General features: G+C 36.5%; 1 protein-coding gene across 2 annotated transcripts in view; it reads left to right on the forward strand.

Annotated features, from left to right (window-relative positions):
- The window catches only part of NRG3 (neuregulin 3), a 419,575-nt gene that overhangs the window by 350,960 nt on the left and 55,267 nt on the right, over nucleotides 1-13,348 (forward strand). The window lies entirely within an intron of this gene.

The raw sequence follows: 13,348 nt of genomic DNA on the forward strand, positions 1-13,348 counted from the left end.
TACATGAAACCGTCCTCATCCTTAGGCTGCTTGTCAGTTAAACCAGTATCAATGGTGTAAGCAATTATGATGTGATAACCTGAATCTCCCCATGTGTGAACTGCAAAAATAATACTTGCTCTATTTATTATATTTAAATAAAGTTGCTATATTTAGTTGCTACTTTCACCTTGCTGATACTTAGGCCTTACACCGGAAATAACTATTTTTCCTTAGAACAAGTTATCTTTTCTGGAAAAAGCAGAGCAGTTTGACTGGAGTCAGTGGAGTATGAATGAAATATAATATCCTTGTAAGTGGTTAATGATTAAATACTATTTAATTGAACAGAGCAATAAAGTAACTCAAGAATGAGATCCTATTAAAATTTATATATCTCCTTGCAAAGATTACAATGTGAAATGTATTCAGTTTTCCATATTCTGAGAATTTGTTAATATTGTCACTGCCTCCTCATTGTGCTAAGCCAGTTGTATGCCTAAGACTCCAGGAATACCTGATCCGGTTAACTAAATTGACTCTCTGACCTTGTGTCATGCACTGCAAGAGATGCGTTTTGATTTTTCCAAGTGGTAGAAGTTGGTTTTGCTGATGGGCAGCGTAAGCAAAACTGCAACAATTTAGTATTTTTCCTCTTTGTGAAGAAAAAAAAGAAAACAAAAGGCTAAGTTCATTAGTTCCTTCACAGCTCACAGAATGTGCAGCTAGTAAGCTATCCTCTGAAACACGTCTTGTAGCAGCAAACAGACAATGAAGATAAATAACCAGTGTTTGCATGGATGGTCCTAGCCTTAGTTACTGTTTAGCAGCCCTTATCTGTTACAAAAACCCTGTAGTGCTGCTGTCCTCAGTGGAAGAGAGGATGAATGTTCAATTACATGAGCAAAGAATGTACGTGTTCTAAAGAACATATGTTTAAAAATAAAGTTCAGTTTTCCCTCAGTTCCTTTTTTTAAAATATGAAACAGATCATTTTCTGGTAATATGGCACACTGACCTTTTTTGGGCTCCTGCTTATGCAGGAGATTCTGATCACAATCATCCTTCTGTACTATCAAAGCATATCTGTCTAATAATTATATTGTTAATCATAAGCATCTAAAATATTTCATCTTCATATATCATTATAAATAAATATATAAATATTTACTCCTTCAGTAAATTCTTGAAGAACTAAGAAGGGCTATTATGATAGGCATTGATACTTGTAATGTTTACTACCATTGTTATTGCTCCTTGAATCCCTTTGTGCTTCATGTCACCCCAAATTTTCATTACCTTCTTCTGATTTTACATTTTCAAACTCAGTAAAAACTTTGCTCTTGGGACCTTGTCTTTCTGTTTGCCTTGTGAAATACCTGTCCTTTTTAAGTAAGCTGCAAAATAACGATAGTATCCTGAAGCCTAAAATGGCTTTACATCTCCAAAACTTTCCGTGGGGTTCTTTTAGCTGGTAAGAAGAGTCATCTCTAGCAAAGAGAGACATGAGCACCAGAACAGAGAGCCTTATAGAAACTGCTGATGTCTGTGTGCTATAAGAGTCATGGATGAAGCAGAGATACCTCAGGGGCTGGAGGAAGTTCTGCCAGTTGTTGTATCTGTTTAGTAAAACTCATCTCTTCAGTGAAAGTCAACGTGCACCTGCTGAACATGTTGCAGGTTGCCTTACAACATCTTGGCTCAGTTTGGGAGATATGTTTTGCTTTATGGGAAGGAGAGATTTATCTGTTTTGTGGCCTAGCTACCATCTTGTTTCAGTGCTACCATGTGTACTTTTATTGGTATGTCTTTTTCCCAATTTATCTGCATTTTCTGTATTGGCAATAAACTGGGTTGGATTAATTTGTGTAATTTTTAAAAAGCTTAAAAGTTTACTCTGCTGTTAACTTATAAGTGCTGTTAATTGCTTGTAGTGCTTTATCAAAATAGTAATGCTGTGAACTGTGTGCAAAAAATTTATTAAATAATGTTGATATATGTAACTTACTCTGGTGACCTTCCTCTGTGTTTGGTTTCTTCTGCTTTCTCTAACTGAAGTTCATAGAACCGAATGGGTTGGAAAAGACCTTCAAGATCATCAAGTCCAACCGTTACCCCAGGATTGCCAAGTGCATCACTAAACCATGTCACTGGGGGCGTCATCTACATTTTTGAACACTTCCAGGGATGGTGACTCCACCACTTCCCTGAGAAGCCTATTCCAATGCCTGAGCGCCTCTTTGGTTAAGAATTTTTTCCCTGCATCCAGTCTAAGGCTCCCCCAGTGCACCTTGAGGCCATTAACCTCTTGGCCTATCACTTGTTACTTGGGAGAAGAGGCCAGACACCTCCTCTCTCCATTTTCCTTTCTGCTCTTCTTAGGAACAAAAGTTATTAACCATTTGTTATGAAACTTATGGAAACTAAAAGAAAAAAAAAAAACACACAAAAAAAACACTATGTTGACAAGTTTATAAAGCAAGAATTGATCCATTATTCCCTGTTTTGCTGGGGGCTGAGTTGGGAGGGCTCTAGTTGCATTACGCAGATGTCAGTCTGCCAAAGTGGGTGTGTATCATCGGTAATGCTACGTATAACCATTAGTCTGTCACAGCCAATGTGAACGTGTACTGTGTATCCTTATGTGCTGATCATGGGGTACTAGGAAGGTCAAAGTGTGGAGTAATTTGTGGATTAGAAAAAAAGAATTTGTGAAACCTTAAAAATGGATACAAACCTCCAGGTAAGTTTCCATTTGAAACCTATTGCCAGATACGAACCTCTTCTGTAGGGTGATGGTTTCAAGAACATTCATGCTCTGTTGTCAGCTTGGGGAGAAAGGATCTGTGCTTCAAGGCTGAATTTCAGTTGAGGACACAGCATCTCATTTGCATACAGAGGGGCTTTGCTATATGTATGTTTGTCTATGTAAATTGTATGTACATTCTGGTTTGGGATTTGACATGTGTCCTAGGTTTCTGCATGGCTGGTGTATCTCAGAGGTAAACACTTTTCATCATGGCATACAGGTAATTGGATGACATAAACACTGAACAGACAGCTGTGTATTTAAATGTGACCTTTTACCCAGTCAGTGTTGTAACCTGCATTTTGAATGTGGTATTTAGGTAAAAGCTTTGCTGAGGTTGAGGAATTGCTAAAACTGACACCACACAGGTACGTTAATGAAATTTAATGACTTGCAAAGTTGAGATTTTACTCTTGGTCTTGTTCGGGCTCAGCTGCAGTTTAACCAGATGAGAAGATATGTACAATGACTTGCACATATTGTATGCTACTAAAATGAGCCTAGCAGGACAAAAGCGATACCTGCGTGTCACAAGTGGTGGTAGAGAGAGCTGCCAGAAGACTTACCAGTGAGAGTTTTTATCTCCAATTGAGAGGGGATCTGGGAGGAGGCTTCCAAGTAGTAAGTACAATCCAGACGTGCCCATATGAATGTGGAATCCATTTTTAAGGTATTACGGGGTGGAGCGTTGTTAGTAGAAAGTTGCTTACTGTGTACTGAAGTTACCTTGCTACCAGAAAAAAAGGCTCCAAATGCCTGAGCTGTGCCATGTTTATGCAGCCACAGTGAACTGGTGTTACTTCGTCCTTCTCCTACTTGGAGGTGTTATGTAAATATCAAGTTTTATTCAGTAAATGATGCAAGGATTCAGAAAGCAGAAGGTAAGTATCACAATAAATGTTCCATGACGGCGGTGTGCTTGTAATGCATATTATGGTTCTGTAGAAAAATTGATGTTTCTGACAGTGAGCTATAACTTTGTGTCCTCTATGCCTAGAATGAGTAGAGACAGTGTCCTGCCAGTAATTGCTGGAAGCAGAGGAAAAGGGTAAGCAGTGTGGAAAAATTGATCATGTGCTATGTAGAGCACTAAATTATTTTTTCATGTACTTCCTTTTCTTTTCTTTTGCAGGAGCTGTAAGATACTGGTACGTGGAGAAGTGCACAGATACCATTCCTACTCTGGCTGATCGCTTTTAATAAAGTTATTTCTGTGATAATTGAAAACTGTCTTATGACCCCATTTCATGTCTCCATCAGCATCAGCTTATCCTCATTTAAAAATTAACCTGTCTGTGCTGAAAAACAGGTTGTCCAGTTACTCAGGATATCTCTCATTATGTGCTTCTGACTAGACAGCACAACAGTTATCTGGGAAACAATCCTGAGTAGCAGAAAAGGAGGGAGGGGGGAAGAGAAACAAGTAGTGTGTATTAGTGTGCATGTATTATATGCTGAATTCCTAATAACAGTTTAAATAATAACAGAATTGCAGACTATTGCATGCAGATGACAGATGAGCTTTTCTGTTTACCAGTGCTGACTTTTCATCTTTGAATGGTGAAATTAATGGCCATGAGTTATTTTCACTTAGTATGGTTCCAGAATTTTCAGACACCATTTAGATCATGTTCATGTAGTCTAGTAGTAGTCTAGCTGTGGTTTTATTATATCATTCATCCAGTAATTCTCATGTGTATTAATATGATCCTTTTTTATTTTTATGATAAGTTAATTAGGTACTACTCCATGCCTACATTAGTAAGTAAACTCTATTGCAATATAGTATTACCGTATGGTTATTCTTTCAGGTCTCTTGGTATTTAACGTTCAAATAGAAAGGAAAATCAAAATGGAAATATAAAAACCTGGTAAGGAGCGTAAAATGTGACAGTATTAAAATCCTCAGCCAAATTCACAGAAGCAATTTAACATCTTCAATGTTTGACAGAGAAATAAAATATAAAAAAACCCCACTCAGAACAGATAGAGAAGAGCTAGACAAAATTAATTAGACAAGGCAGTTTGTAGAGGAGAAGGAAGTAAGAGACAGTTAATTTACAGTTAAGAGCATTAGTACTTCTCTTGGTAGTTTCCCAAACATTGCTGTTAACAGGACTGTAAGTTGTTTCCATCATTGAAATAATGACCTTAGTCTACAAATGTACAAGCTTTTAAGTCAGGAAAGGAACATGGAGTTAAATTGACTGAAAAATTTCTATACTACAATGCCAAATGGTGCCCTGCCTAAGCCTTAAGGGTTCATCGTGTGCAGTGGCCGGTTTCACTTGTAGCCTTCTTGCCAGTCTGCGTGGCATGAGATAAGCACCAAGTTCTTCAGTACTGTAAACAAGTAAGTATCTTTGTGCAAGCCAAGAATGCTTTAAATAGGTGCCTACAAAGAGCTTCGGTATTTTCAGAGTGCTAGTTGACTGGACATTTGGAGACTTGCAATACTGAACTTAGTAAGGGTTACTTTTGTCTAACTCACGATTTCTGACTAAAACACACATCAAAGTGAATGGATATTTCAATATATAATTTCTGTTGTTTCTAATATAATCTACAGTTCTTAAAATAAAGATCGAGTGCGTGACTTGATTCATACATGAAATTAGTTTGTTCTTTTCCTGATTGGCTTCAAATCATCCTGAACTGAAAACAGAAAAATCCCTCAGCAGTAGTCAAAAACCTAGCCTGTATAACTAATTTTGTGTAATCGTGCAAAGCTAGGAGTATCTAACTTTACTGTCTTGCACTTTCATTCTTCTTCTCCCTGCCTTTTCTCTTTTGGACACACTTCATTCTTTTCTTTTTTATATTCTCCTGCAGACTTTCCTTTTCTATTTGTTTCATGAGTTTACTGAGCAGTGTGTGTTGCTGCTCACAGCAGTAACCACAGAATCAGTTGTGTCACAATTGCTCTTTTTAGCTTTAATGGTGAATAAGATACACACGCTGAAGTTTTACTTGTTTATAATTGTAATGCCCCCTCCTGTATCCAGAAGTGATACAGAATTTGAAAAATGGGAGTTGCAACGTACAGTAACTGGCCCAGCTCAGAAAATCTGAACACTTAGGAAATGAATACAGCAATGTTAATACAGTTAATCAGCTTGAGAAAAACAGATGTATGTATCATTAGAACATATATTTGTATGGGATATTCATGAAAAGTACCAGCTACTCCATTTTCTGTATTTATCCTACACTGTGCTCATTACTCTTATTCAACTAAAATTTGTTTTCAGGATGAGGATGATTTACTTCTGATGAGAAAAATTTAGATATCTTTTGTGTCTTGTTTTTCCTTCACTCTGTAAGGTAGAGTCTGTATACTGAATATAAAGCCAGCTGTGCTGGACATTTTGTACATTACAATGGACTGACAGTGTATACCTTTAAAATTGTTGAGCTAAAAATAGTTGCATGAAGTGCATTGTTAAAATGTACACCATATAAAAAAAAAAAAAACACAAAACAAAAAACACTTTATTAAATTCAAATTAGTAACTTGCCTCAGTGAGAATAGCACTGTGACTCCTGCTGATTTTGCTGCATGAAGTTTCTTTATGCTTCTGTAGTTTGGGTAATGTGCTTAAGGCAAAACCAAGAAAGTGTCCTCAGTTAACTGTTCATTTAATGAATGATGAACATAAAATCACCAAAACAAGTAGACGTTTTATTTCAGTTTTTTCTTTTTCTTGTAAATCTCTTTAGCCTGCTTTTAAAGTTTCTCTTGCCTGATGGAGAATCTCTTTTCAAGGTACTGTAGTACCAGAGCATTCTTTCAATTGATAGTGAATCTTGTGTTGAAATAAGATGGCTGACCATTAGTGGGAAAAGGTGAGTGGATCCTATAAAAATCTTATAGATAAAAATCAAGCCATTTTAAATTAATTTATTCCAAGAAGTGACCGCAGAGTGAACTGACAAGAAAAGGTGGAAAACCTCAACAAAAATACAGAAGTTCTGGTAATTATTAATGGTTTTCTGAATACAGCTAGTGATTTGCAAAAACTAAGTTGAAAAGGCAATATCTTACTTCTCAGTATTGGGCCAAAGTTTCTTAATTTGTTGTGATGAAATTGGCATGGATACCGGACATCTGAAAGATAATTAAAATGCATGCCTTTTCATTGCTGCTGCTTTATTCAGCTGTTATGGCAGGTGTTCTTCTATCAGGGGGTGAGTGATGTAATATGGTTGGTTTGCTTCTTCAAGTGAGTTGTCATTTTTTTTCTCTCTTAGGACTCAGTAGTGTTCATGTATCAGCTATTTTTATCATTTCATTGTCTTAACACTTTATGGATTGGAATTAGCATCTGCAGGACATGAATGAGTTTGGTAATCATCCCGTTCAGTCTGCTCATTAGTGTGCCGTGAGGAACTAACAGTCCTGGTGCAAAGAATATTGAGAATCACCTTTAAGTTTGCAGCTGTAACTTCTTTTGTGACATACTGCCTTGTTAATTTAGGATTGAAATGTGCTCCAAATACCTTACTGTGTGTCTAGCCTGTGTTTCTGGATTCTGGTGCATCTCATACGTGCAGCAAAAATGGGGACATAGTCTGATCTGTGTACCTTTTTGGTACTGCAAAGAATATGGTAGGGAAACAGGTCACTTCTTTGGAAGCTCATTCCCTGTGCCCCCACCCCCACCCCCCTCCCCCCAGTATGATTAATTTACCTAATTTTTTATAGATTTAAAGCTTAAATTTAAATTTGTAGAGTTTTTTCTCTGAATAAATATGCTAACAAAAAATCATTAAAATACTAGTACATTATTCCCTTGCCTTGAAATTATCTTCTCATAAATACATCCCATGATGTAATATTATTGTTTTCTCCCATTCTATACTCCTTATTCTTTATAGTATCAAGGTGTATACCATCAATCATTTAATTTATTTTTTGTCATCTTTGTTGCTTGCTCATTCTGTTTGGTATTTTCATCTTACCCTTCATTCCTTTGCTTTCAGTGTTCTAAAAAATATTGATGGTTGTGCTGGTAACACAGCTGTGCCTATAGACCTGCTTGCAAGGTCTTCTGCTGTTCAAAGGTGTTTTTCCTTCTGTTTTTCATTGTTTGGCACACCTCTGTTTGCAGCCATCTCTTATTCCCTGATTAATTTGATATTGCTATTACTTCTGCTGTTCATGTTACCTTTTTCTTAGCAAAAGTCTGTAAAGTTAAATTTTCAGAATAATTCACAAGCTCATATATGGACACCTGCATCTATTATTCAGAACTTCTTATTTTATTTTTTTTATGCTAGAGCCTAAACCCTCTTTTATAATTCAGTTATAATTGTTGGCTTTCAGTATTTTCAGGGTTCTTTTTGCCAATCTCCCGTTTATCTCCAAGGTCCCAACAGTCTTGTAGTTATGTGTGATGAGCACTGCTGTGCAAGGAGCTACATACTTGTTCAAATAATTTAGAGGATCCCTTTCCTCTTTGCTGACTGTCTTTAATCACTAACCTCCCTGTGCAATATATTTGAAGTGGCTCCTGGTCTATATTATTTACTAGCTATTATATATTATTTACTAGCATACATATCTTTTTTTGTCTAATCCTTAATCTTTTATCTGAGAATATTACTTGGTAGTTATTCCCCTTTTAGATATAAAGAGGTAGTAATTAAAAAAAATAATTTCTTTTGCTTGATGTCATCTGTTTTGCTCCCTCATGTACTTCTTTATTTCTGTTCCATGCTTGTCTGAAACTTCTGTCCTGTAAAACACTAGTTGGTGTGCCCGTAAGTCTTCCTGTTTATTTAAAAAGTATTTACACAGTGGAAGTCACAGAACCACTGAGTAATTTGGGGTGGAACCTGAAGACCTGAATGTCTCTAGTCCAGCCTGAGGTCAAAACAGGGTCAGCTAAGGTGGCACTAGGCTGCTCAGGGCTTTATCCAGCTTAGTCTGCACAAGTTCTCTAGGCAAACTGTTCTAGTGCTTGACTGTCCTAATGGTAAAAGACTTCTCTTACATCCAGTTAAAATGTATCATTTTAGTTTATTATTTTTGTTGAAATATTTTGGTATTTAGATATTCAATTCTATGCTTATTGTTGTGCTTTGGTAGGTAAAAAAGGAGTACTCAGTCATAGAAGTGCCAGCAATAGTAGGATTCACCATCAGTTCATTCATATTCTTTAAAGAACTTTAGGGTCTTGTGCAGCAGAATTAGAAACTGTTTGAAACAGCTTCAGCAGTGCAGTCTAATCTTCAAAAAGCCTTAGTAAAAGAGTTACAAACTCTAGAGCATGCCATCAAAATAAATTTGAAAAGATATTTAAATCACAGGCCTAGCTTTAGGCAAATGCAAAAGTGCTTTTATTGATAGCCATATACTTTTGCAGTAGCCTGAAACAGGAGAATATCCGTGAAGGGTCGATTAAGTCAGGACTGACTCATGATTCAGTGTTGAAAATCTGATAGGTTCTTTTTTGATTGCTCTTGTTCTGTTTTCTTCCTAATGTTATCTATATTTAAATTACTTTAATTGTATTGTATATTCCAAATTGAAGAACTGTAAGAGAATTTTGATAACTTTTAAAATAATTAAAATGCCTTTTTTTGATAATATTTCTACTTTCATATGTTACTCATCTTTCTGTTTCAGTGAATATTTACATAGCAAATATGACAGTAGTATTATTAACATGTTTTCCATAAAATATTTTATTACATCATTCTTCTTTTTATGGTGAATGATGGCAGTGAACAAGCAACTCAGTAAATCCAAGTGAAGTTAATAGAGTATTATTTCTTTTCTGGTGTTTCTATGGCAACCAAAAGGAAGAAGAGACTAATGAACTCCTTTCAGGGACACCTTTCCTTTCCTGCATTATTTTACATATTGGACAAACTTCTTTTTAAAACACTTTTCATAAAGATGCCTATAAAACCACAGTTTTATTATTAAGTATGATTATTATTTCATTATGTCATTCTGGTAGTACCCACAAGTGCTAGTCACTTCCCAAGCAAAACAAGGGGCGTGAATGTGCACTCTGCACCAACCTAAGAAACAAACACAAGAGGTAAAAAAGTGCATCAAGTTGGATAAGACAATAGGCTATAGGCTGGCTTTTGTAGACTGCTGATCTGACTGCCAGTATGAGAATATTGCAGTGCTCTGGGTTAAGTTGCACAGATATGCTCATGAAAGTGAACATACTTGATTTTTACCTGAGATAAGAATGCATATTGGCTATAAGCTTGAGAATTACTAGTACAAGTGAAATAGGTTGTGAGATCAAATAGTAGTAGCTGAAAATATACTGAAATATGACAGATGCAAACCTTGACTTCTAAAATACCTTAAGATCACCTTATGGATGATCGCTGTGCCATTCTGCATTTATATGACTTAACAACCTGTGTAATGCCTTCATGTTACATTTCCACATTCATACCATTTGCTATCTTGTTTGCATTCAAGATGGTGGTGTAATTGCTGGCTTTTGTAACAGAAGAGGTGGATAACACAGCATTCCACTGATGAAGTGAAATGGTAATACAACTTCAAGGAGTCATCAGAAATACTAGCTACAATCCATTTCCAAAACCACACAATAACAGGAGGATATCTTTATACTTTGGGACACATTTCTATAGTCACTTAAAAGTGGTATATAAATCAGGAATGCTGTTTTACAGGAGTGATTGAGAATGGTTTTAAGTTCATTATACAGTCTTGACAGATCAGTTTGGTTTCTTTAACACTCTGCAGCACCCAGCACTGTGGATTTGCTACTGTAAACATGTTCATAATGTGTTGTAGAATCTACTGATAACGTACTAACTTATGTAGCTGGAAGTACAATAGTACAAAAATCAACTTGTTTAAGTTTTTTGTTATGTGTTTTAGATAGTCTTGAGCACTTATGGTTTCAACCAGTATCAAACTGATGATTATTTTGAGATTATTTTAGTAAGAGCGGGTTATGGAAGAAAATATGCTCTCAAGAAAAGAATATTTTTTTTGTAAATGGAGGATAAGAAACTTAGGAAATCTGTTTCAGCTGCTTAAAGGAAAACAGTTTTGCAAATTTGAAATTCAAAAGAATGCTATCAAATATTTTGATGCCTTAAAAATGTATTTTCCCCTTAACCATGGTAGGCTGTTAAAAGACAGAAAATAATATGTATTTTACTCTTTTTTTTTTTTTTTGTCTGTGTTAGAATGTTGATTCCCTCCCCCCCACCCCACCACCTCGTCATTTAACTATCTTTTATTCACTAAGCAGTCTGAATACAACTCTGTGAGCTTTTTTTGTTAGCCACCTGTCCTGGTTTGAGCAGCAGCAGTCAGTTTTCTCCTTCTTAGGAGCTAGTATAGTGCTGTGCTTTGATCTTTTGGCCTGGGAACAGTGCTGATAACGCCGATGTTTTCAGTTGCTGCTCGAATGTTTGGTCTGGCCAAGGACTTTCTGAGCCTCATGCTCTGCCAGGGAGGAGGGGAGGCCGGGAGGAAGCAGAGACAGGACACCTGACCCAAACTAGCCAAAGAGGTATTCCATACCACAGCACGTCATGCCCAGGATGTAACTTGGAGTGACCGGGAAGGGGTAGAGGGACTGCAGGAGTGACCCGGAAGGGGTAGAGGGACTGCAGGGTTGGAGGAGGTATCGGTCGGTGCTTGGCTGGGGGGAGTGGGGTGAGTTATTGGTCGGCTGGTGTTGAGGTGTTGTATTCTTTCCTCTTGTTATTTCCTTTAGCATTATTATTATTGGTGGTAGCAGTAGTGATTTGTGTTATACCTTAGTTACTGAACTGTTCTTATCTCAACCCGTGGGAGTTGCATTCTTTTTGATTCTCCTCTCCGTCCCTCCAGAAGCAGGGGGAGGGCAAGAAGGGGGGGAGTGAGTAAAAGAGGTTTGTGGTTGGGTTTAAACCACGACACCACCCCAAAAAATCATGGAAGATCTTTCCATTTTGGAAGCCAAAGGTAACCTTTTGTGCTTTTAATGATGGTAACTGTATGCTAGATTTGGTTGGGTTCTTTAAGAAAAGTTTGTCCTGCAATTTGGTAGAGATATTTGATGGTACAAAACTCTTACCACCTTCAGTCATAGCTGACCTGTTCCTGTGTGGGAATAGCGCAGAGCGATATGTCAAAGGCCATAATAATCGCCTACACAGCAGAGGGCTGCCAGCTTGTAGCCAGTATTTCTATTAGGTTCAATGAAAAGGTGAGCTGTTACAGTTGCACAGGTGAGAAAAGAAACAGAATTGCAGGTAGAGATGAATTGAATGAATGACGAGAAGAAAAAGATTAAGAACTTTGACCCTAATTTTACATTCTAACCAGGAAGAAATCAATTTTTGAAGAGTTTGGTTCTAGTGTATTCCTGGATATGATAAAGTGCATGGTTGAAAACTGATTTGAAACTGTATAGCTGGTGAACAAAAGTAATTTCAGATAACATGTGCTCTCATTTAAAAATTATCTCTGAAATGAACATAAGTGATTAAGAGAAAATATATATCAAAATCATAATTCTGTGACCCAGGTACCACAATAGATTCAAACCTACTTTCCTAATAATAATAATATACAAGAAGCATCATAATTGTGATTTGTTTATGCAACCTGATACGCATTTTTTTTTTATCATTTTACCTGTCAACAGAGCTTCCTTTTACTCTGGTGGGGGTTGAAAGATGTAACCTGCAAGTGAATCTCTATCATACGAAAATTTAAGTGGCTAACTGTATCAGTAAATGACTGTATTAGATGAAGCAAAGCTTAATTCCTGATAGGAAATCTCAGAAGAATCAGTTCTAATGAACTAAAGTATCATTTAAGTAAAATGAAATGAAGGTTTTAATGGAAAATGACTGAACTCATGAATATTTTTTTGTCTGTGAAAATACCTAAACCAGGTATCTAGAGTATAGATTCCTTTTATGTTTTCCTATTCTGGCTTCTTTTTTTGCTAAAGCATCTACACATACATTTAATCCAAGTCACATTTTTTTCATTTGTGTTATACACAAACACACAGAAAAATCCTATACTGTCCTTCTAATCCAACCTACTGAGCTAATCCTGCGTCACCTAATAACCCATCACATTTGCCCAGGCACAATAATAATAATTTATGAAAGTACATTTTCGTTCACTTAAAAATGCTGTTAATATGGACAATCATGTGATGGGTGCCCTGCTTCTTTCTTTCTCTGCACAGAAAGCAGAAAAGAAACATTTCAGGTCGTCTACTACTATGCAGTATTACAAAGGAAAATGGTCTCTTACAGTAAATTCTGTCATCCTCTGTTAATAAGTTTTTTAGTACTCTAAAAATCATTTGCTGTTACTCTAAAAATCTAAAGTACCATGGAGGTAAGAGATTATGCAATTCATTGTTTCGATGTTGTTGAATTAGAAAACTTTAATTACCAGGTTGAATCAGTCATACATACGTCATTACCAGAGAATGTCTTATCCTTCCACTGTGATGTTTAGCCATAGTGTGATAGCTATAACTAAAAATTTACTTCCTTCTCTGAGAGGACTGATGTGAAGACAACCTACTGATCTAG

The sequence above is a fragment of the Lathamus discolor genome, chromosome 3, assembly GCF_037157495.1.
Source record: "Lathamus discolor isolate bLatDis1 chromosome 3, bLatDis1.hap1, whole genome shotgun sequence".
Classification (NCBI taxonomy): domain Eukaryota; kingdom Metazoa; phylum Chordata; class Aves; order Psittaciformes; family Psittacidae; genus Lathamus; species Lathamus discolor.